The sequence below is a fragment of the Perissodus microlepis genome, chromosome 8 (assembly GCF_051167445.1).
Source record: "Perissodus microlepis isolate ML-2025 ecotype Zambia chromosome 8, ASM5116744v1, whole genome shotgun sequence".
Classification (NCBI taxonomy): domain Eukaryota; kingdom Metazoa; phylum Chordata; class Actinopteri; order Cichliformes; family Cichlidae; genus Perissodus; species Perissodus microlepis.
In genome coordinates this window covers 22,949,276-22,971,492 of record NC_140468.1, presented here as the reverse complement: position 1 = coordinate 22,971,492, position 22,217 = coordinate 22,949,276, and the positions used below count along the sequence as shown (strand labels likewise).

The 22,217-nt window shown below is 38.2% G+C and overlaps 1 pseudogene across 1 annotated transcript; it reads left to right on the top strand.

Moving 5' to 3' along the window:
• Positions 1-3,128: 3,128 nt before the first annotated feature.
• LOC146382025 (pepsin A-like) lies at positions 3,129-21,563 on the top strand (annotated as a pseudogene). Its single transcript, XR_014801191.1, has 9 exons — positions 3,129-3,184; positions 3,447-3,597; positions 3,695-3,812; positions 4,364-4,482; positions 4,839-5,026; positions 5,139-5,255; positions 5,358-5,499; positions 21,163-21,261; positions 21,364-21,563. The product of XR_014801191.1 is annotated as a pepsin A-like (transcript).
• Positions 21,564-22,217: the final 654 nt, after the last annotated feature.

Below are 22,217 nucleotides of genomic sequence, written 5' to 3'. Positions count from 1 at the left end.
ACTAAATGAGTGTTTAGAAAGCTTCATCTTGGATGCATTCATACTGAAAACCAAAGCCAGGCTTGCATCTGTAATTACAGTGAAAAGGGGATTACATTTACTAGTATTTATGAAGTACTTTTCTACTAAATTCTAGAACTTAAAGTGTTTTCTTTACTGCAAGGCTCATTCACAAACATTCATACAGGTGATTTTTTTTTCTACGCCTAAGCACGTTTAACCTAATACTCACACACTCGGACTCCAGGGGAAACATGTGAAACGATTCAGGGATCAGTTTAGTGCCCAGGGATACTTTAGCATTAAGTTAGTGATCACTGATCTGATTGGTAGATGGCCCACTCCCTACCTACTGAGTTACAGCTGCCCTGGAGGATGCACTGCTCTTACACATGTGCAGGAACAATGCTGAACAAACGTCTGCTTGCATTTATGCTTACTGTATTTATTTAAAAACTGAATTCAGCTTTTTCATCACTCTCTTTGTGTATATGGCCTTTATTTATTTGTGCATTTATTTTTACATCAGCCAAGAAAACAAAACTGGGACCACCTCTGAGCATTACAAACTCACAAACACACTCCATGTCCCTCATTTGAGATGTATTAATGTGGTTATCCTAGGGGCTGCTGATAATAAAGTGAAAAATATTAAGTGACATTAAAGTAATTTAATGCTTTGGAGACTTACATATATAAAATCTATTAAGAGTAAAATCCAGTTTGGATAGTTTTTAATTGTTAATAAACTCTGAAGAGGGGAATTCCAGAAAAATATGAGAACCTCTGTTTTCATCCACATCGGTCTGAGAGGTAAAGGTGTGGCAAAATAACAACAATAGCACTAAAAATTAGTTTAAGGGGATCACTTTTTTACACTTGCTGCAACAGTGAGTTTTATGTTAAGAAACTGATGATATACTGTCCATTTTTATTCTCTGTCTCTTAAGCAGTAAGTGGTTCTTTGTTGTTTGGCTAGTGGCACTGAAACAGGAAAATCCAGCTGTTAGCTGTAATGTTTGGTTTGATAAAGCAGTTTGTAAATGAAGGCTATGTGGAGGAGACCCTGTGTGAGTCAGATGACAGGCGGTACACCAGACCAACAAGCTCAAGTCAGAGACTCTGTGTGGCGCAGTCGGCTGGTGCAATCAGCACCGCGTCAAGCAACAAAATAATCATTTTTTACCCAAGCACATCAAAACAGTTTAGAACAGGTTTCTACATGCACATCACACCACGGACATAAACAATTTTCTTACTGAAGCACGATCAGGAATCCCATCAGTATGTCCGCAGGGAAAGCAGGTCGATGTCTGTGATGGGTCAAAAAGGGGACAAGACGACTCCAAGGGCGAGATGACGCACTTTTTAGAGCCTTTTCTTTTTCTATACTGAAACAAGAAGGCGGTAAACATGTTCTGAAACTTGAAGTGCTTATTTCTTAGAATCAGCAACATAGACGGTGTTACATCTACGTCAGCTTTTTGGAGCAGGGCTCCATGGTGTGAATTAGGATTTATAGTTCTCTCATGAATGTCACCAAAACTTAACCTCCTCCATTGTCCACACTCTTACAGAACGTAGCCCACAAATTTCAGCTGAAAATCAGAAGCACTGGCTGTCTTTACACTGCGACTCAGAGTCAAGTTGGCCCCACCTTCAAATCCAACGAAAGTGGTGTCACACGTTTGTGCTGTAAAAATCATTGTTTGTGCTGCTATCATTTAAAAGATATTAATAAAAGTTTCTAGAGGTCATCAGAGGTCAACCAGCTCCCCCCACATTAACGGAAACAAACAAAACTGGTGTCAATCAACTGTGCTATGTTTGTGCTGCTTCAACTTCCCTCTGATCAAGAGTATTTTGTACTCGGGAAGTTGCTGCCACGCAGAGTGAAAGAATATTTCATTATGATTTCTAGTTTTCTCTTCATAACCTTTTGTTTGAGAGGGAAATCCATGTTTGTGTCTTTTTGTGTCTCCCTCTCACGCAGACGAGGGGTTTTCGCACCTCTCCCTCTTCTCACTGATTGTGGTTGCCATAGCAACATAGCTTTTTGGCTAAGCCACCCTTTCTTTTTCAGGCTAAAACTCATCAAGGCCGATTCTGTGAGTGTTTAAGAGGGTCAGTGTGCCCTCTGTTTATCAGGACCATTCAAACACAGCTATTATTCATCACAAAAACATGCTCACATCTTCAAGCCAATACTTCATTATATGACTGTCATTCAAAGTTTTGAGGGCTTACAGGTTTTAAAGGAAGTGGATTAGATATTCAAAATAAAAGCTCCTAAAAACCAAAGCTACTTATCACTGGCCTTTTATCATGCTCCATTTTATGGACTTCATAACAATGATGATGACCTTTAAAAAAAGGATTGGCTATCGCTTTCACAGAGACTTGGTGAGACTTGGTGCACACATACATATGTAGACTTTGTTTCACTTTTTAAATAAATGTAGTAAATAAAAGCGCTATATATTATGAGATTTATTTATTTTTTAATTATTTTATTGGATTACATAAAAATATCATTCTACCTGTATGAAAATATATGCCACTCATGCTTTAGAGTCTACAGATAGATCCTTCCACAAAGTTGTACACTTACTATTTTAGTAAAGTTTTCTGGTCTGATATGCATCGTTTTCTACTGCAGTTGAGGGCAGAGTCAAAACAATGAAGTGGGCCTTTGCTGTGTTTGCCATGGTATCACTCTCCGAGTGCCTCGTTCAGTAAGTCAGACTATAAATCATCCATTTACTGTCTTTGTTACTTTTTATTTGTTTTTCCTATTTTCCTACAGCCTTCTCTTAAACAGATACAGACATATATGACACAGTGTCAGGTCCGCTAAAATAAAAGAAGCATAAATAATAAAACTTTTAAGAGGTTGCTGATATGAAAAAACACCTCTTTACATTTCAATAGATAGTTTTAGGATTTAGCCTAATGTGAAAAATATGGGTTAGGGTTATGCAGAGTGCATCTCTGTGCAATCATGCTTTAGAGTCTACATACACGTCCATTAGCAGGGTTGTACACCTAATATTTGACTACAGCAGTAAAGTGTTCTGTTGTTCTTATATACATTATCTTCTATTGCAGTAGACGGCAGAGTTGAAACAATGAAGTGGGCCTTTGCTGTGTTTGCCATGGTATCACTCTCCGAGTGCCTCATTCAGTAAGTCAGCCAAACAATATTTCATTCATTTCATTCTTCTTTTTGTTTATTTTTTACTTTTACTATTTGAAATAAAAATAGTAATAGATCGACATGGTCATCTATCATATATGCAAATATAAGATACGTATAATATAAAATATTTATATATGCAGTTCTAAGAGGGTGTTGGTATGAAAAAACATCTGTTCACAGCTCAATAAAGTTTTCTAAATGTATCCTAATGGGCAAAATGTAATTTGCTCCCTTTGTTGACTCCTAGGATCCCTCTGGAAAAGGGTTAGAGGGCCAGGGTGGTCTTGGAGGAACAGGGTTTATGGGAGGAGTATAGGCAAAAATACCCATACAGTCCCATGGCCAAGTTTGATGGGAGCTTTGCTGTGGGCCCTGAATCCATGACCAATGATGCTTGTGTGAGTAACATCATCTAAACATTGAACATGCATATACATACAGAGAACATGACAAACGTCTTGAGAGTATACCTTCATGTCTCCTCTTCATCTCCAGCTGTCTTACTATGGAGTCATCTAAATTGGAACTCCACCTCAGTCCTTTAAAGTCATCTTTGACACTGGCTCATCTAACCTGTGCGTTCCCTCCATCTACTGCAACAGTGCAGCCTGCAGTATGTAAATCTATGATTACATAATGCATTTCCACACAAAGTCAGAGAGTGATTCTGAAAACCTTTATAATGACAAAAAATATATATAAGGGTCAAGGGTCCAGTTTACAGTTCCCAAGACTGAGTTACCAAGGTCCCACTCTGGAGTCTGGCCCAGGTTAGGGCCGTAGGGGTTCGGTGACGATGACTGGCACTTCCAATAAACTAACTAGTGGTACATGTTATTTCTCTGGTGGGGAAGGAGCCTGATCTGGTGTGCAAGATTGAGACATTTCTAATAGACACACAATGTAGGTGAACTGTTTCAAGTATCTTCTACAAAGAGGAGACTCTGGTTAAGACCCAGGAGCTGCTGGAGAGATTATAATTCTTGGCTGGCTTGGAGTTGAAGAGGTAGCCAGAGTGGGGAGAGTCTGTGCTTCTCTGCTCAAACTGCTGCCCCCGTTATCAGAACTCAGATTATGGATGGATGGTTTTTATATTTAGGATTTGGTAGTTAGGTAATAGAACTGAGGTACAGCATTTTGCCATAAACTGTGTTTTCTTTTTAGACAACCACGCCAAGTTTGACCCTGGTAGGAGCAGCACATACAGACAGTATGGCAGACCTCTCAGTATCACGTATGGCACTGGCAGCATGACTGGCTTCTTGGGATATGACACTGTGACGGTGAGAATTTTAAAACAAGCAAAAACAACCCCAAAACATTCATCTGTATTGCTCCAAAATATTTTTAAAAACCAGGGAAAAAAACTTTCACTTGTTTAATAGTAATTGTAAAGGTATTACAGTGCTTTCACAGTAAAAACTGCGATTGCCTCAAAAAGTATTTATGAATGTGAAATCTGAACATATAAAACACAAATGAAGGGGTTTTTCATATGTGATTCTTTAAATAACATTTGAAGTGGTTTTGGTTTTAAATGGAGATCAATAGAATGGTATGAAAAAGAACCAAGCAGGTACTTTCAAAAAACCATCACCATTGGTTTTCAAACTGTACTGGCTTCATCTTTGGTTGGCAGGTTGCTGGTCTGACTGTGACAAATCAGTTCTTTGGTTTGAGCCAAACTGAGGCCCCTTTCATGCAGTACATGCAGGCTGATGGTATCCTTGGTCTGGCCTACCCAAGTCTAACTGCCTCTGGTGCGACACCTGTGTTTGATAACATGAATGCAGGCTTGATCGACCAGAACCTCTTCTCCGTGTATAAGTATTATGCGGGATTCTACCTGACTCTGGAAATTATCTATAGATGCCTCATATATTAATTTGTACTCAATTCCTAGTTTCCCTGTTGTTTGAACTGTTGGTTTTCTTTGCAGTAACACCCAGCAAGGCAGTGCGGTGACCTTTGGTGGTGTTGATACCAATCACTACTCTGGTTCCATCACCTGGATTCCTCTCTCCAATAAACTGTACTGGGAGATCACAGTTGACAGGTAAAACCAAAAGTTACAGCCCTATATTTGTTTCAGAATCATGATAGAGCTATATTGGCAAATAAGTTTCTTTCCTAATGCATACTGTGTTGTCCATTACAGTGTTTCTGGTAATGGTCAGGCTGTGGCTTGTAATGGTGGCTGTCAGGCTATTGTGGACACTGGAACCTCTATGATTGTTGGACCTCAAAGCGACATTGACAACATCAATGCCTGGCTGGGAGCAAGTAGCCAGAATGGAGAGGTCAGTGCTAAAAAACAAAAAATATGGAGAAATATTTTGAGTGAAGTACCACTTGGTCTGGTGAAACTGATACTCTTCAAACTTTACATATTTTACAGGCAGCTTATTTTATTTTATCTTTCCTTTTCCATCAGTACATGGTCAGCTGCAACAACATTGACCAAATGCCTGATGTGACCTTCAACATCAATGGACAGCAGTTCACTCTCCCAGCCTCTGCCTACATCAGTCAGGTAATGTAATGTCTTCCTCAGACAGTACTATTCAACAGAGGCCAGAAAACGGTGGGTCTGGCCAAGGCTAAATAATCAACCTGAAGTCAAGTCCTTCAACATACATCTTTGTGTTATAGTCAGCTTTGTAACATCAAACGTCTAATAAATAAATCAAGTTTTTAAAAAGTTAAAACAATTTCATCTTTGTTTTTTTTGTATTTGTTTGTTTGTTTTTCCTTATTCATGAAGAACAACGCATTTCAAATCTGCCATTTGTAGGCTGATAACATCTAATTTGATATGATAATTAAATAAAAACACACAGTTCAACAACTCTACAATACAAAATTACATATCACAGAATAACACTGTCTTAACCAGACTGCCCCATAAACAGTGTTCATAGGCCTCCAGTGTATCTCTCCAACATCAAGCAACACAGCTGAAGTTATGAGACAGCAATGTGTCACATGTGTCAGTGGGATACATGTGAATGTATTAAAAATAATATTCCAGTAGTACAAGTCAAGGAGAGTATTAAAGTTGGCAAACTTTGTCCACTTCAGCAAACAACCTGTTTGTACTGGAGTTAGAATGTGATTTGTTAGCTTTAATTACATTTTTTCATTTGTAAAATAATTACATTAATTTTCATCTTTTAAAATAAGAGAAAACATGCAATATAAGACCCTCTTGGCAGTTTTAGTGTTAAATGCTTTGAAGTCTATGGCGTTATTTTTGTGCCTCTATTCTGAGTGCATGTAAAAAAAAATGCGAGCACAATTTTTGCATTTTGAGGTGAAAATTATTTTGAGTGAAGAGAAGTTTAATTTGAGCAAACAAAATTCATTCTTATGTGCAAGACATATATTTTAGTGTTTGCTATTATTCATATACACACATAATAACTGCCCCTCTCGCTCAGTTGTTGGCATTTGCTCTTCCTCAGATCTCTGTTCTGTGTGCTGACAAACATCTGCGGACCTGCGCTCAGTGTGTCGTTTGCGCTCACAACATCTCTGTTTTATGCACGCTCAACTCTCTGTACACCCTTATAAGTGTGCCACAAAACCAACCAATCACGGAGTTGGATGCAAAAATTCTGATTGGCTGTTACGGTCTCCAATCAGCTCGCTATCTACTGCATTCCAGAAACAGGGTCCAGAATGTAAATCCAGTGGAGTGGTTTGGTTTAAACTAGATTAAAACCAACAATGGTCAAATTTTATATTTTAAAATGGATTTAGCTACATTCTGGACCCTAGCACTATATTTATATATTTATAAAGAATTACAAACAATAATTCTATGATGCAAAGTGGTTTATTTAATTAATATCCAATTTATTTCCAGTTTGTATAAAATTTATTTGTCTGATTGAAGGACTGATGTGATGGTAAGATGTCTGCTGCTCCGCTTTGAATATTAGTAAAAACTTGACACAGAGATTACTGAATGGATTTTAAGCAAAATTGTGCCCACCCATATGGAAAAGAAATAGAAAAAACGTATAAAAGACTTGCATCAGATGTGGCCTACTTCATATAGTGAATCATATAAGGCTTATATGATTTACTCATGAAAGTGGCCACTTTCATATATTGTTTTAGTAAGTATGCAAAACATACAAGTTTCATTTATATGATTTTTCTAGGGATCTTATATCTGTTTTCACTCTTGTATGCTTTTCATACAAGTTTCACACAAGACAGATACAAACTTTATAAGATTTATATATATCTTTTCCATACGGGCAAGTTCAAGACCATATTCATTGATTGGGTTTTTGTTGTTGTTGTTGTTATCTTTTGGGTTGCTAATAATTTTTTTTCACAAGAATTGCCAGCTCCCATAGAGTTTTGCCCACCCCAACAATCAGATGCATCCAAGGCCACCATCTGTTTAATTAGGCTGACAAATAAATGTTGACCATTTTCAGGTCTTCTTCTAAGCTTCAGTAGTTGTTCGAGGTTATCAATACACTTATGTTTCATATATCGAGTATTCTGGGATTGTAATCTTGTCTCATATTGAATTTGTTTTTCACTCTTAAATATCCAGTGCTGTTCGTTGTAGTTGTCTTCTATGAAATAGTCATCAGTGCACAAGCCAGAGTCTAGAACATAATCTGGTGGCTGACCCTGATGTCTATGATAAATTTCAAAACATCATAATCCATATCCCCAGGGCAGAGTGGCACCTCTGTAGAAAGCTCCACAGCTACCAGCCCCAGAGACCACATGTCAATTGCTTCATCATATGGAATACCAAGCATAACCTCAGGTGCACCGTAACCAGCCATCCCCACACAGTCACCAACTGAGTGGTATATTTACATAAGAATAATCATAATAATTTTCATATACTGGTAAGTTTTTTATGATGCATTGAAATGCATGAAACTTACAGTTTATATATAGAACTTGAGGTTTTAGACATTAAAATCATGTGGACGTATTAAATTAGATACATACAGATAAATAAACAATAAACTATGAGCTATGTAGTAAAAGCAAGTTCTTAATTTAGAAAATGGTTATAAATTAAGAAGGTGATAATAGTTAAACCATTAAAAACTTAAATCTAAGTGAATGCTCATATTGTTTGCTGATATCATCTGGCTAGTTTCTTTCTCAGTTACATGTCAGGCCCAGTGGACTAAATCATAAAGGCAAGGAATGCAGAAAGTGTGTCCCGGTAGAAACACAAAGAGGTAAGATAAACATGATTGTTGATAAAAACAAATTCTAATGTAAAATGTCACAAAATAGCTATGAATATCAAACTTAATATAATTAATTAAGGATCTATTATTTTGTGGGAATTTTGGTGCCCTCTGCATCCCAGTTAAGGTGCTGGTAATGTTGATTTGATAGGTATGAAGAAATAAATGACCAAAAACGGATTATTTTCACCCAGAACAACCAGGATCAGAAGATGTGGAGAAAAAGGTATTTCTACATAGCATAAGCTAGCAGGATAGTCCTAATTATCCACCGTATCCATGGTGTAACACATATACCTTTACTAATTCCTTGCCTTTCTAATCTCCCTCTTGGAAAAAAAATAATAATAACAGAGACAAAAATATCCTGCCCTATATGGACAAGGACTTCATGGTCAGTGCTTCTTTTTCATGCCAGTGTTGTGTCAGTTTTGTTGTTGTTTGGATTGGGTGTGGCTCAGTCAAAGGATGTCTGGTCAGGCTGTTAATTAGTCATAATTAATCTCGTATTACTGCAGGATGTATGATTGTAGTTTTTATTGTTTACTATGTAATGTAATCAATAAAATGTTCAATAAACCATGAGCTGTGTCAATTCAAGACATAAAAAACCCCATTATTAATTATAAAAGCTAATAACAGTAGATAAAGTAGATAGATTCTTAACGTTTGCTGCCACCAGCTGGTCATTTTTTAATTTCGCTCTCAGTTACAAGTCAGGCCCAGTGGGGTAAAGGCAAGCAGACAAACAATGTGGAAAGTGTGTTGCTGTACAAACAGTAGTAGCCAACTTTTTCACACTTACTTGTAGCTTTTGTAGTAGTGCAGTAGTTCATTTCATCCAGTACAGTGCAGCACTTGTTTAAGGTATCACATTTATTGCATCTGTTATTAGGCATTTACTGACTGTTTAGGTTGTACAAACCAAAATCAAAGCCAAAATCTTTGGTAAATAGCAAAATTTAGTCTAACACTGGGCATCTTTTTTTTTTTCTTCAGTGATGTGATGTACAAATTTGCATTATTTATTTATTCAATCAAGTTAGATTTGACTGATTTTCAAATACGAAAAGCAAATCTGACCAAACAGACCACTGCATTTTGCAACAAGTGTGCTTGTGGCTCAATATGTGCACTGTTATATATGATATACACAGCTACATGCTGTTCTGGGTCAGTTGGCTCTCTGAAATTATTTGTATACCTTCTCTGGTACCAAACTGCCCCACTGAAATCTTAAAATGTAAAGCAGTCATACACATGAAACCATGCATGAAACCGTAATAGAACCTGCTGCTTCTATTCTTGAGAATTGGTTGAATCCAAAACCGCTTTCTTCTTTTATTTACTTACCAGATAATATAAAATATTATAGTATAAAATTATACTATCAAATAGTATAAAATATGTAGATAAATAAAATAAATCTTAGCCTACAACACAGTAATCAATATTAAGGTAATATTGATTACGTGGCTTTATTTCAGTTTGACGTGGAAAGCAGGAATAAAGCCACTGACCTCCCAGTGAATTTGGGACATTTCAATCTTCTGGACATTAATTTACAAAAGACAGCATATAATAACATAATATAACATTTTAATATATCTGGGTCCACCAGGTGTGCTAGTTCAATTCAGTTCAATTCAGTTTAGTTCAGTTCAATACTTTATTGTCCAACTAAGGGAAAATCATTTAACAGCAACAGCAACAACAAGAATAAACAAAACAATAATAAAAAGCCACAAGACAGTTATTTTCCATTGCTGTAGGGATAAAAGAAACCTGGAGTCTTTTGGTCTTCCTCACAGGTACTCCAAAATGACAGCCAGCGGGCAACAAGTCAAACTCACTGTGAAGTGAATGGTTAAAACAATTTACAATAAAATGAGCCGCCTTCTTCAGCACATGCTTGTTATAAATGGCCAAAAGCCCGTCTTGCCAACGCCCTGACATTTTGCTGGCAGTTTTTACCAAAAGTCCCAATCGATTCTTGTTCTTCAAAGTCATGTTACAAAACCAAGCAGCGAGACAGAAAGAAATAACAGATTCAATAAACCTTCTGCAAAACAAGGACAACATTTCAGATGAGATATTAAAAGATCTCATTTTCCTTAAAAAGAACAGTTATTGCTGAACTTTTTGACTAGTGGCATCAGCATGAGGTTCAAAACACAAGAACAACCCCTAAATACTTGTAGCTCTCCACAACCTCAATATCAGCAGCTTTAATGATAGTAGGTGATGAGCTTTAAGACTTCCTAAATTCAATAATCATGTCTTTTATTTTTGACACATTTAATGAAAGAAAGGACTCATCACACTAAGCCACAAAGTCTTCTACAACCTGCCCATGAACTGTCTCGTCCACCACAAGAAGACTAACGATCACTGTGTCATCAGGAAACATCAGGATGTGTCTGCTAGTGAAATTACTGCGACACTCATTCGTATAGAGAATGAACAGAAGGGGTGAGAGCCCCAGTAGAAGAGCAGAGCATATGAGAAACTACACCTTCACGAATTGTGACCTGCAGGTTTTAGATGTGTCCTTGATCTAACACAGATGGCTAAATGACCTCCTCAACATGTCTTGAAGTTCTCCAGAGGCCTGGTAATGAACTCATCATTCGATTCAGGTGTGTTGACACAGGGTGAGATCTAAAACCTGCAGGACACCGGCCCTCGAGGCCTGGAGTTGCCCACCCCTGGTCTAACACCCAACTGATCAGACTAGGATCAAGCTTGAAGTGATCAAAAAGCCTACCAGCAAGTATCTGTCCAACTTAGCAAATCTGATTTACTATCAGAATTTGTTCTGTTCTTACTGTGTCCTGGTTAACTTGCAGACAAGGAGCAAGAACATATAATGACAGCCATAAAAGTTGAGATATAAGAAGTCATGCTCCTCCAGTGAATGGAAAACACAGAAAAAACACACATCCAGAGTTCATGCCAGAGCCTCTCAATCCTGTGAATTTTTTTTTTTTTTTTTACATCTACCCATTTTCGGGTGCTCTTTTGAAATGTATTGAAATGTGAGGCAGTGTTTGCCCATGAATATTTCAAAAACCATTAAACATAAAAGCACCCAAAGTGCTTTACAATTCCACTATTCTTTCACTCACTGGTGGAGGCAAACTACAGTTGTAGCCACAGCTGCCCTGGGGCAGACTGACAGAAGCGAGGCTGCCATATCGTGCCATCGGCCCCTCTGGCCAACACCAGTAGGCGGTAGTCTTGCCCAAGGACACAACAACCAGGACAGAGAGCCTGGGGATCGAACTGGCAACTTTCTGGTTACAGATGCGCTTCCCAACCCCCAGCACCACGGTTGCCCCACAACAATATGTCATCATTATGTTGTATTTTTAATTTTCAAGATCTACTTTACCTATAAGTTTGAGACCTACTTACCCAAAGGACTCTACCAAAGACTTTTTTAGACTTAACTTACAAAACAGTTAATAAAAAAGAAAAAATCGATCATTTCATGTGCGTTATCTTGCAAGGCTGAGCTGTATCTGTAGCCTAATATACAATGATTAACATTAAGCAAAACAGCTGAAGTTATGAAACAGCAATGGGATGGCATAGGATATTTGTGAATGCTAACAAACATGATCTACAAGCAGCACAAGTCAAGGGCAGTCACAAGGTCACCAAATTGTGTCCACTGTAGGCTTGACTACTGGTCAGACCAGATGATTCAAGACTGTAGCAGAGGACAATCTGTGTGTCCCCAAATCAAGAAGGATGTGAATTAAAACATCAGATTTACACAATAGGAATGTATTTTTGAGTCAGATATGCACCATAAGTAGAAAACAGCACATACGTGGAGGGTGAGACTAACCATTTTCTGTATCAATGTGCTGTGATGTATGGTTTGGAAACAGTGACGCTAACAAAAAAGACAGCAGGCAAAACTAGAGCTGGCAGAATTATAGATGTTAAGTTTTATTGGCACTGACCGTGAGAGAAAGTATTAGAGGTTAGTATAACAGAGGGACAGCTCGGGTTGAGCAGTTTGGAGGCAAAGTTAGAGAGGCAAAGCTGAGGTGGTTTGATGCAGAGCAGCAAAAGTGGATATATTGGATGTTGGATATGTTGAACATGTAGTTTGCAGGCAGGAGGAACAAAAGGAGACCACAGAGAAGATTCGTGCATGTAGTGAAAGAGGACATGCGGATGGTTAGTGTGACAGAATAGGATGATATGGATAGTGTTTAAACAGAGGCCAATGGCGACCCCTAAAGGGAGCAGCCAAAAGAACAATAAGATTGTTATTTTTTCTTTACTTTTTATTTTCCTTCATGGATGAAATGACCATCATTTTTATTTTATCTCACCTGAAAGGGATTTAATGTTCCAGCCCCTTTACCCCTTTGCCCCATTAAACTCAAATGCAGTGGATGGTGTTCACAAGATAGTTTAACATGAGCACACTGTTTAGTATAGCACAGTTTTCCACCAGGCTGTATTTATATATAGCAGTGGATCTCAAACTGTGACAAGTTGCACATCAACATGTATTGCATTTTTAGTCAATGGACTCCTGTATTCAAGGATTGACTCTAGTATTCAATACACTGCAGGGAAGCAATTTTCTAAACTCTGGTTTTCTTTAAACAGCTGTGTAGAAATGTGGGAAGGCTTTAGTCATGGGTCACATTGCTTTCATGGGTCGCATCTTTTGCTGCTTATGCTATATTCAACAGGAAGATTCTCACAAAGTCACAAGCTATGGAGATGAATGTGGAATGTGATGGAAACTTTAACAGATAGGAAGAAATGCAACGGTATTTATGTAACAGAGTAACTGCAAGTGGATGAAATTGTTGTAAAGGAAACAGTCAATTCTTAGACTTCCTGCCTTTATTGATATTACTATTTCAATTTAACACACAGGAGAGTGATGTCATATGTCATGAAGTGACATAATATGTGAGTCTCTCAAAAAAAGTAGTTCAAAAACACTCTATGGATACATACTTCATACTCAAATCCAAAGCCAGAACTGGATCTCATAACTGGGATACAGAAGGAGAATACAGTGGCTTGCAAAAGTATTCGGCCCCCTTGAACTTTTCCACATTTTGTCACATTACAGCCACAAACATGAATCAATTTTATTGGAATTCCACGTGAAAGACCAACACAAAGTGGTGCACATGTGAGAAGTGGAACGAAAATCATACATGATTCCAAACATTTTTTACAAATAAATAACTGCAAAGTGGGGTGTGCGTAATTATTCAGCCCCCTTTGGTCTGAGTGCAGTCAGTTGCCCATAGACATTGCCTGATAAGTGCTAATGACTGAATAGAGTGCACCTGTGTGTAATCTAATGTCAGTACAAGTACAGCTGCTCTGTGACGGCCTCAGAGGTTGTCTAAGAGAATATTGGGAGCAACAACATCATGAAGTCCAAAGAACACACCAGACAGGTCAGAGATAAAGTTATTGAGAAATTTAAAGCAGGCTTAGGCTACAAAAAGATTTCCCAAGCCTTGAACATCCCACGGAGCACTGTTCAAGCGATCATTCAGAAATGGAAGGAGTATGGCACAACTGTAAACCTACCAAGACAAGACCGTCCACCTAAACTCACAGGCCGAACAAGGAGAGCGCTGATCAGAAGTGCAGCCAAGAGGCCCATGGTGACTCTGGACGAGCTGCAGAGATCTACAGCTCAGGTGGGGGAATCTGTCCATAGGACAACTATTAGTCGTGCACTGCACAAAGTTGGCCTTTATAGAAGAGTGGCAAGAAGAAAGCCATTGTTAACAGAAAACCAGAAGAAGTCCCGTTTGCAGTTTGCCACAAGCCATGTGGGGGACACAGCAAACATGTGGAAGAAGGTGCTCTGGTCAGATGAGACCAAAATGGAACTTTTTGCCCAAAATGCAAAACTAACACTGCACATCACTCTGAACACACCATCCCCACTGTCAAATATGGTGGTGGCAGCATCATGCTCTGGGGGTGCTTCTCTTCAGCAGGGACAGGGAAGCAGGTCAGAGTTGATGGGGAGATGGATGGAGCCAAATACAGGACAGTCTTGGAAGAAAACCTCTTGGAGTCTGCAAAAGACTTGAGACTGGGGCGGAGGTTCACCTTCCAGCAGGACAACGACCCTAAACATAAAGCCAGGGCAACAATGGGATGGTTTAAAACAAAACATATCCATGTGTTAGAATGGCCCAGTCAAAGTCCAGATCTAAATCCAATCGAGAATCTGTGGCAAGATCTGAAAACTGCTGTTCACAAACGCTGTCCATCTAATCTGACTGAGCTGGAGCTGTTTTGCAAAGAAGAATGGGCAAGGATTTCAGTCTCTAGATGTGCAAAGCTGGTAGAGACAGACCCTAAAAGACTGGCAGCTGTAATTGCAGCAAAAGGTGGTTCTACAAAGTATTGACTCAGGGGGGTGAATAATTACTCACACCCCACTTTTCAGTTATTTATTTGTAAAAAATGTTTGGAATCATGTGTGATTTTCGTTCCACTTCTCACATGTACACCACTTTGTGTTGGTCTTTCACGTGGAGTTCCAATACAATCGATTCATGTTTGTGGCTGTAATGGGACAAAATGTGGAAAAGTTCAAGGGGGCCGAATACTTTTGCAAGCCACAGTACACATTTTCTACTAAATGTGAGGACTCAAAGTGCTTTCCTTACTGCAAGCCTCACTCACACACATCTATACAAGTAATTTTTTTAAGAATGTCTAAGCACTTTAAACGCAACACTCACACACCCGCACTCCAGTGGATCCATCTGGATAAATTCAGGGTTCAGCTTCTTGCCCAAGAACACTTTGACATGCAGGTTACTGTGTATCAAACCACTGACCGCGGTGCTGTTTTCACATGTCTGTAGGAACAAATTTGTTTTTGTTTATTCTTATTGTATTTGCCTAAAGAGAACACTGAGAAATAATTCAGTTTAATTATTGTATATTTGTATCCTGAGTTTAGTTTTTTCATCAGTAAATTAAAATCTTCAGTCCACCTCTGCATCACAAACTCACAAACATGATCTGTGTGCCTGATTTAGGATCTAGGATGAAGTCATCCTTGGTGTAACTAAGGTAATTTAATGTTTTGGGGGCACATAATTATATAAAAACACTAATTATGGATTTAAGAATGGGCTCATGGTTATATAAAAAATCTATTAAGAGTCAAATTCAGCGTAGATCATAATTTATTGTTGACGACCGCTCCAGATTGTTTTGGGCTTCTGCAGAGCGGCATTCCAGAGACCGTTTATAAACCACTGATTTTTGTCCACTCCGGTCAGAGAGTTAAAAGTGTGTTGAAAGCATTTGTGATCTCATTGTATTTTCTAGTGAATAATGAGGGCATAAGGAGGTTTTACCAGATTCCTCTTTCAGATTGCTTCACAACAAAACTTGAAAGACAGCTGACGTTATCCCCCTCAAAGCATATAAATGAGGTCCTCCTGGGGAGCAATAACAAATCTTCAGTTGGTTGACTGTGTCAGTTCATGTACACTCTCAAATCTGAAGTGATAAAGAATTAAGCTACAAGTGGAGCGTTACTTTGGCAGGGTAAGTGCTATTCCCAAACACTTTAGACTTTTATGCCTGAGCTTAATTTGTTCATTTTTGCTTAATGTCACTGAATTTACAAGAGACTAAAAATGGTTTTTATAGATCTATGCAGTGGCGGATTGTCACGAATGCCATCTTCCTCTGTTTAAACTAGTCATGCTGAGTTGTTTCCAACTGGTATTGTAATTGTTGTGTGAAAAACATGTCTCCAAAACAAAATTTTGGGGGTGAATGATATCAACTCATAAATGATGACCTTCTTTAATGAATATGAATGTCATACTATCAGCTCTGGGAGACATATTAGGGAGTAAAATGCTAATAATAGCATGCAAAGGCATTAATTTCACCCACTGATCACTCAGTAATTACCCATTAGGAGTAAACTTGGACTGGGGAAGCTTGCTGTTAGTGCTGTGTGATCCTGCAAATGTCGGCATCGATCCAATACCAAGTAAATATAAGGCCACTGTTGCAGATTCCAGTACCGATACTGATACTTTTAACTTTTAAAAGTATTATTTTAAAAGTACTATACTGATACTTAACACCTTTCAGCCTTTTATGTATTTTGATGCTGGGTGTCAAATAACATCTGTTGTTTAAATGTGCTATAGATTATTATAAAAAATAGACGTGACACTCAACACAAATTCGATATTTTGTGTATATTTTTATACATGAAATACTGTTTTCATTTAGTTTAGTAGTATAATTGGTTTATTTTTAAGTTAGCACAGTTCAGTGGGTTACATACTGAACACAGAGGAAAGAAACAAACTGTTACAGTGGTAACAATCAAAGACTAATACCAGCGTTAGTATCAGTACTATCGATGTTTGGATCATTCCTCCCACCTCTACTTGCTGTACTAATCCAATATGCACTGACCAGCCACTTTGTTAGGTGCACTTTGCTAGTATCAGGTTAGACTTTTGCCTTCAGAACAGCTTCAGTATTTCATGGTATAGATTCAACAAGAGGCTCTAACCATTCTTAGAGACTTTGGTCCATATTGACAGCATCACACATTTGCTGCACATGTTTCAGCTACCATGATGTATATATCTTACTCCACCACAACCCAAAGACCCAAATGCTCTTTCAGCATTCACATTATTGGTATGCAGAGCTTTGCAATAATTTATGTCTGGTCAGTGTGATCACAGTTTCTAAGTAAAAGTACACAGAAAAAAAACAGAAAACAAAGTAAATATTTTTAATCAATTACATATGGATGTTGCAAATGGTAGTGTTTAGGCTAAGTGCCACTGAGATTGAACCAGTCATGTAGCATGATGGGCAGGAGTGAAAATACAACACACACCTATACTAAAATCACAGCTGTCTTGCAACTTTGAGAAAACCCCTACAAAGGTTTTATACATGACATACCTTTATACGTGACACAAGGCTCTGGATTTTTTTTATTGACTAAATCTGTGTTTTGAGATCTTTGGGTTTTTTTCCAGAATTTTTATGATTTTTTTTTTCATGAATTTTTCTGCCACAGCCTGTAATTACCATAGCAACCACACCTATGTGCGGATGTCATCTTTCTTCCTGTCTAAATCTCATCATAGCTGATCCCTGTGAGCGTTTATGAGGGTTAGTTTGCTCTGTTTATCAGGACCATTCAACTTTTACAAGATTTTGAAAAAAAAAAAGCTCCTAAAAATTAAATGTAATTTACAGTGGCTGTAAACCATGCTGGAGTTCATAGTCTTTCAAAATAAAACTTCTTAAAATTTAAAATGACATTTAAACAAATGTTTTTGCTGTCTCTATGACAGACATCGAATACAATACAAGTTTATTTATATAGCACATTTAAAACCAAAGGTACACCAAAGTCCTTCACAACAAGGTTAAAACATAACAGATATAAGACCATAACAGGGGACAAATAAATTAACAAGTGAGAAATGCTAGTTAAACAATCAATACAGATAGAAAAGGAAATAAAACATCTGAGCGTAATTTAAAAAGATAGAATCACTGAGTATTTGTAAGTGTAAGGTGGGGGTATTTATACAGTGATACATCAATAGAAGATAAATAACATAGAGATAAAATACAGGAAATGAGCACTAACGAACTGAAAACACTCGCTCAAACAGGTAAGTTTTTAACCATGATTTAAATGAATGGATGGAATCAGAGGCGCGAATAGCAGCAGGAAGATTGTTCCAGAGGTTATGGGCAGCCAGGGCAAAAGCACGGTCACCTCTGGTCTTTGGCCAGAACCTAGGCTGCACTAGGAGTAATTGTCCTGATGATCTTAGGGCTCTCCTAGTGGTATACGGACCAAGGAGTTCAACAAGGTAGCACATTCATCGGGCCCCAATCAGCCCAAGTATCAAAGAGAAATTAAAAATGCATACTGTGGAAGAGTTCGGGTCCTAGGAGGTTAAAATAAAATATGTGATTCGAAATAAAAGCTCATAGATATAATAGTAGTTTCTGACACAAATACATGACTTTCAAAATTAAGTTCACTTAGTGATAAAATTTATATTTTTGCATCTTTTAGTTTTTTTTCACAGACAATCTCTATCTCATGTTGTTTTACCTTTAAAATAATTCGAACTGAATTATATTTGATAATAAAAATAAAACTTTAAAAGTATCAGTGCTGCTTTTCAGGTCTGTAAAACGTGACAGTTGTTTTAATAATAATTCACTATCCTGTGGCTTACTCAGTAGCTCTAAGTACCATTGTATGAAAAGGATGTAGGTCAGTAATTTTGGCCTTTTACAATAAAATTCAAGTCATGCTAAAAGACCATTCAACAAACAGTTGGATTTTGCATGTGTGCATTTACTTATCGCTCCATTTTATACAAAAAAAATAAATAAATCACTTCATCTGTACAAAAAGGAATCCACATTCATCTCTGAGCATTCATGTTTTAGAGTCTAGAGACAAGCTGATCCACAGAGTTATAAGTCTATTATTATATTACAGATGTAAAGTCTTCTGTTGTTCTAATTTGCATTATTTCCTACTGCAGTTGACGGCAGAATCGAAACAATGAAGTTGGCATTTGCTGTGTTTGCCTTGGTGGCACTGTCTGAGTGCCTCGTCCAGTAAGTCAGACAGACAGTAATTCATCTATGTACTGTCTTTCTTTGTTGTTGTTGTTGTTGTTGTTGTTGTTTTTCCAATTTTCCTACAACCTACCAAGTTCATATGCCTCTCTAAAACGATTACATATATGACTCTTGAAGTGTCAGGTCTCTTGAAATAAAAGTAGCATCTACATACTGATATATAAATGGAGAGTTTAGAGGACGTTAATGTGTAAAAAGACCTGTTCACAGCTAAATAAAAACTTTTTTTTAAATGTATCCTAATGGGCAAAATGGAATTAGCTCCCTTTGATGACTCCTAGGATCCCTCTGGAAAAGGGCAAGAGTGCCAGGGAGGTCTTGCAGGAACAGGGTTAATGGGAGGAGTATAGGCAAAACACCCATACAATCCATGGCCAAGTTTGATAGGAGCTTTGCTGTGGGCCCTGAATCCATGACCAATGATGCTGGTGTGAGTAACAGCAGCTAAAGCTTGAACACAGAGCTTTGACAAATGTCTTGAGAGTAATTGTGTTGTCTCCTCCTCTTCATCTCCAGCTGTCTGTCTCCAGCAGTCCTTTAAAGTCATCTTTGATACTGGCTCATCTAACCTGCAGGTTCCCTCCATCTACTGCAACAGTGCAGCCTGCAGTATGTAAATCTATGATTACATAATATATTTCCACACGAAGACAAAAAACTGATTGTAAAAACCTTAGAGTCCCTGCATTTTCAGGTTGGAGAATGGGTCCTGACTGTTGTTGGTGCCGGTGTGGGAGCTAACTGAACCTCATGCTTTATTAATCTAATAAAATTATATTGGTAGTTGTAAATGACCACGGCAGACCCGGGTGCATGTTCATGCTTTGCAGCATACTTTATTAACACTTTTACGGTTGCTGTACATCCACACCCAGAGCTGCAGCTCTCCCGCTGCCAGCTCAACATAACAACAACAACCCCAACCACAGGACCCAGTATAATATTTAAGTTGGCGGGGCGTGATTGCAGATGCCGTGCAGGTGCGTCCGCCTTCCCTACACGGCACCGCAGGCCACGCCCCGCCATAGTAGTCAATCTAAATTTTATTTCTAATAAATGTACTTGGATTGAATCAATTATGTAGAACATGAGCAGAGAAAAAAAAAGGAGAATTTTTAAAATTAGCTCGAATCTTTATTGCCTACATTGTAGAGAATGACTTTGCCTCCACACCTAAACAGAATGTCTACACTCAGGTTTAATGTGGGAATCAGCTGATAAATGTAATTGCTCAGCGTGGGGAAAAGAATCATAACTCAGCTCCCGTAGAGATGTAAATCCAGTTGATTTTCTGTGATCAGCTGACTTGCTGCTGCTCTGAGGTTTACTGCTCTTTGTGGAGTCATACAACTGAATTCATCAATATATAAGCAGATGTTTCATGAGTTGTCCTGGCTGATCTCCATCACCTGCACTGATAGTATCTGTCTTTGTACTACACACAGACCTTTGGTGGTGTTGATACCAATCACTACTCTGGTTCCATCACCTGGATTCCTCTCTCCAATGAACTGTACTGTCAGATCACAGTTGACAGGTAAAACCAAAAGTTACAGCCCTGTATTGATTTCAGAATCACTATAGAGCTATATTGGCAAAAAACTTTCTTCCCTGATGCATACTGTGTTGTCCATTACAGTGTTTGTGGTAATGGTCAGGCTGTAGCTTGTAATGACGGCTGTCAGGCTATTGTGGACACTGGAACCTCTATGATTGTTGGACCTCAGAGCGACATTGACAACATCAATGCCTGGCTGGGAGCAAGTAGCCAGAATGGAGAGGTCAGTGGTCTGTAAAACTCATAATCATCGTATGTTTAAGCTCATTTTCAGGCTCTCCGTGTTTCCTGTTGTTTGGATAGTTGGTTAACTTAGCAGGCTGCTGTCAAATTTTGCATGTAGACATGAATTATGTGAATCTTCTTGTCTGACACACTGCAGTATTATTTCCAACAAATAGGAAACTTTACATTACATTACCAGGTTATTTTCTATTCCTTTCTTGCATCACTGCCTTTTCTATTAGTACATTGTCAACTGCAACAACATTGGCCAAATGCCTGATGTGACCTTCAACATCAATGGAAACCAGTTCACTCTGCCAGCCTCTGCCTATGTCTATCAGGTAAGCATTCTTTCCTAATTTAATTTGTATTTTCTGACTTCTTTACAAAAAGAGAAGCAGATTTCTGAAATTTGAAATTCTCCTGTTACATCTCTGTCCTAGGTTCAGTATAGTAGCTGTATCACAGGCTTCAGTGCTACAGGTGGCAACATGTGGACCCTGGTCAATGTCTTCCTCAGACAGTATTATCCCATCTACAACAGAGGCCAGAATATGTTGGGTCTGGCCAAGGCTAGATAATCAACCTGAAGTCAAGTCCTTCAAAAACCTATAAATTTTTGTGTTATAGTCGGCTTTGCAACATCAAAAGTCTAATAAAAAAAAAGTTAAATAAACATTTTGTTTCTGTTTTGTGGTCATTGTTCATATAGAACAAAGCATTTAAATTCTGTCTTTTATAGGCTGCTAACATCTCATCTAAAATGCTACCCAAATAGTAACCCCTCTATGCAAAACTTACATTTAACAGAATAACTTCATCTTAACTTGATTACTCCATAAACAGTGTTTATAGGGCTCCGGTGTATCTCTCCTCCAACCTGTTTTCTTTACAATAAATCTGTAGCCTACAACACAATACATTACACAAAACAGTAACTACTTTGCCCATATGTACCAATCTGATAGCTGTGGATGCTAAAAACACGATCTACCGGTAGCACAAGTTAAGGTGAGTCATGTCAACAGTAGGCTAGACTACTCGTCAAACCAGATGGCTTAAGAATGTCGCAGAGAACAATCTGTGTACAGACAAGAGTAAGGATGTGATTTATTACGTATGAGTTCACTTTGTAATTTACAAGAGTGGAAATTAATGTTTGAATACATTTTAAGAATGGCCTCCTCCTCAGTAGTTTAACCCTGTTGACAGCTAGTTTCTCTTTTTAAGAACAGAGGTGGCCATCAGTGAGCAACGGTGCGTCTTCATGCCTAGAATGAGCACTACAGATGTGATG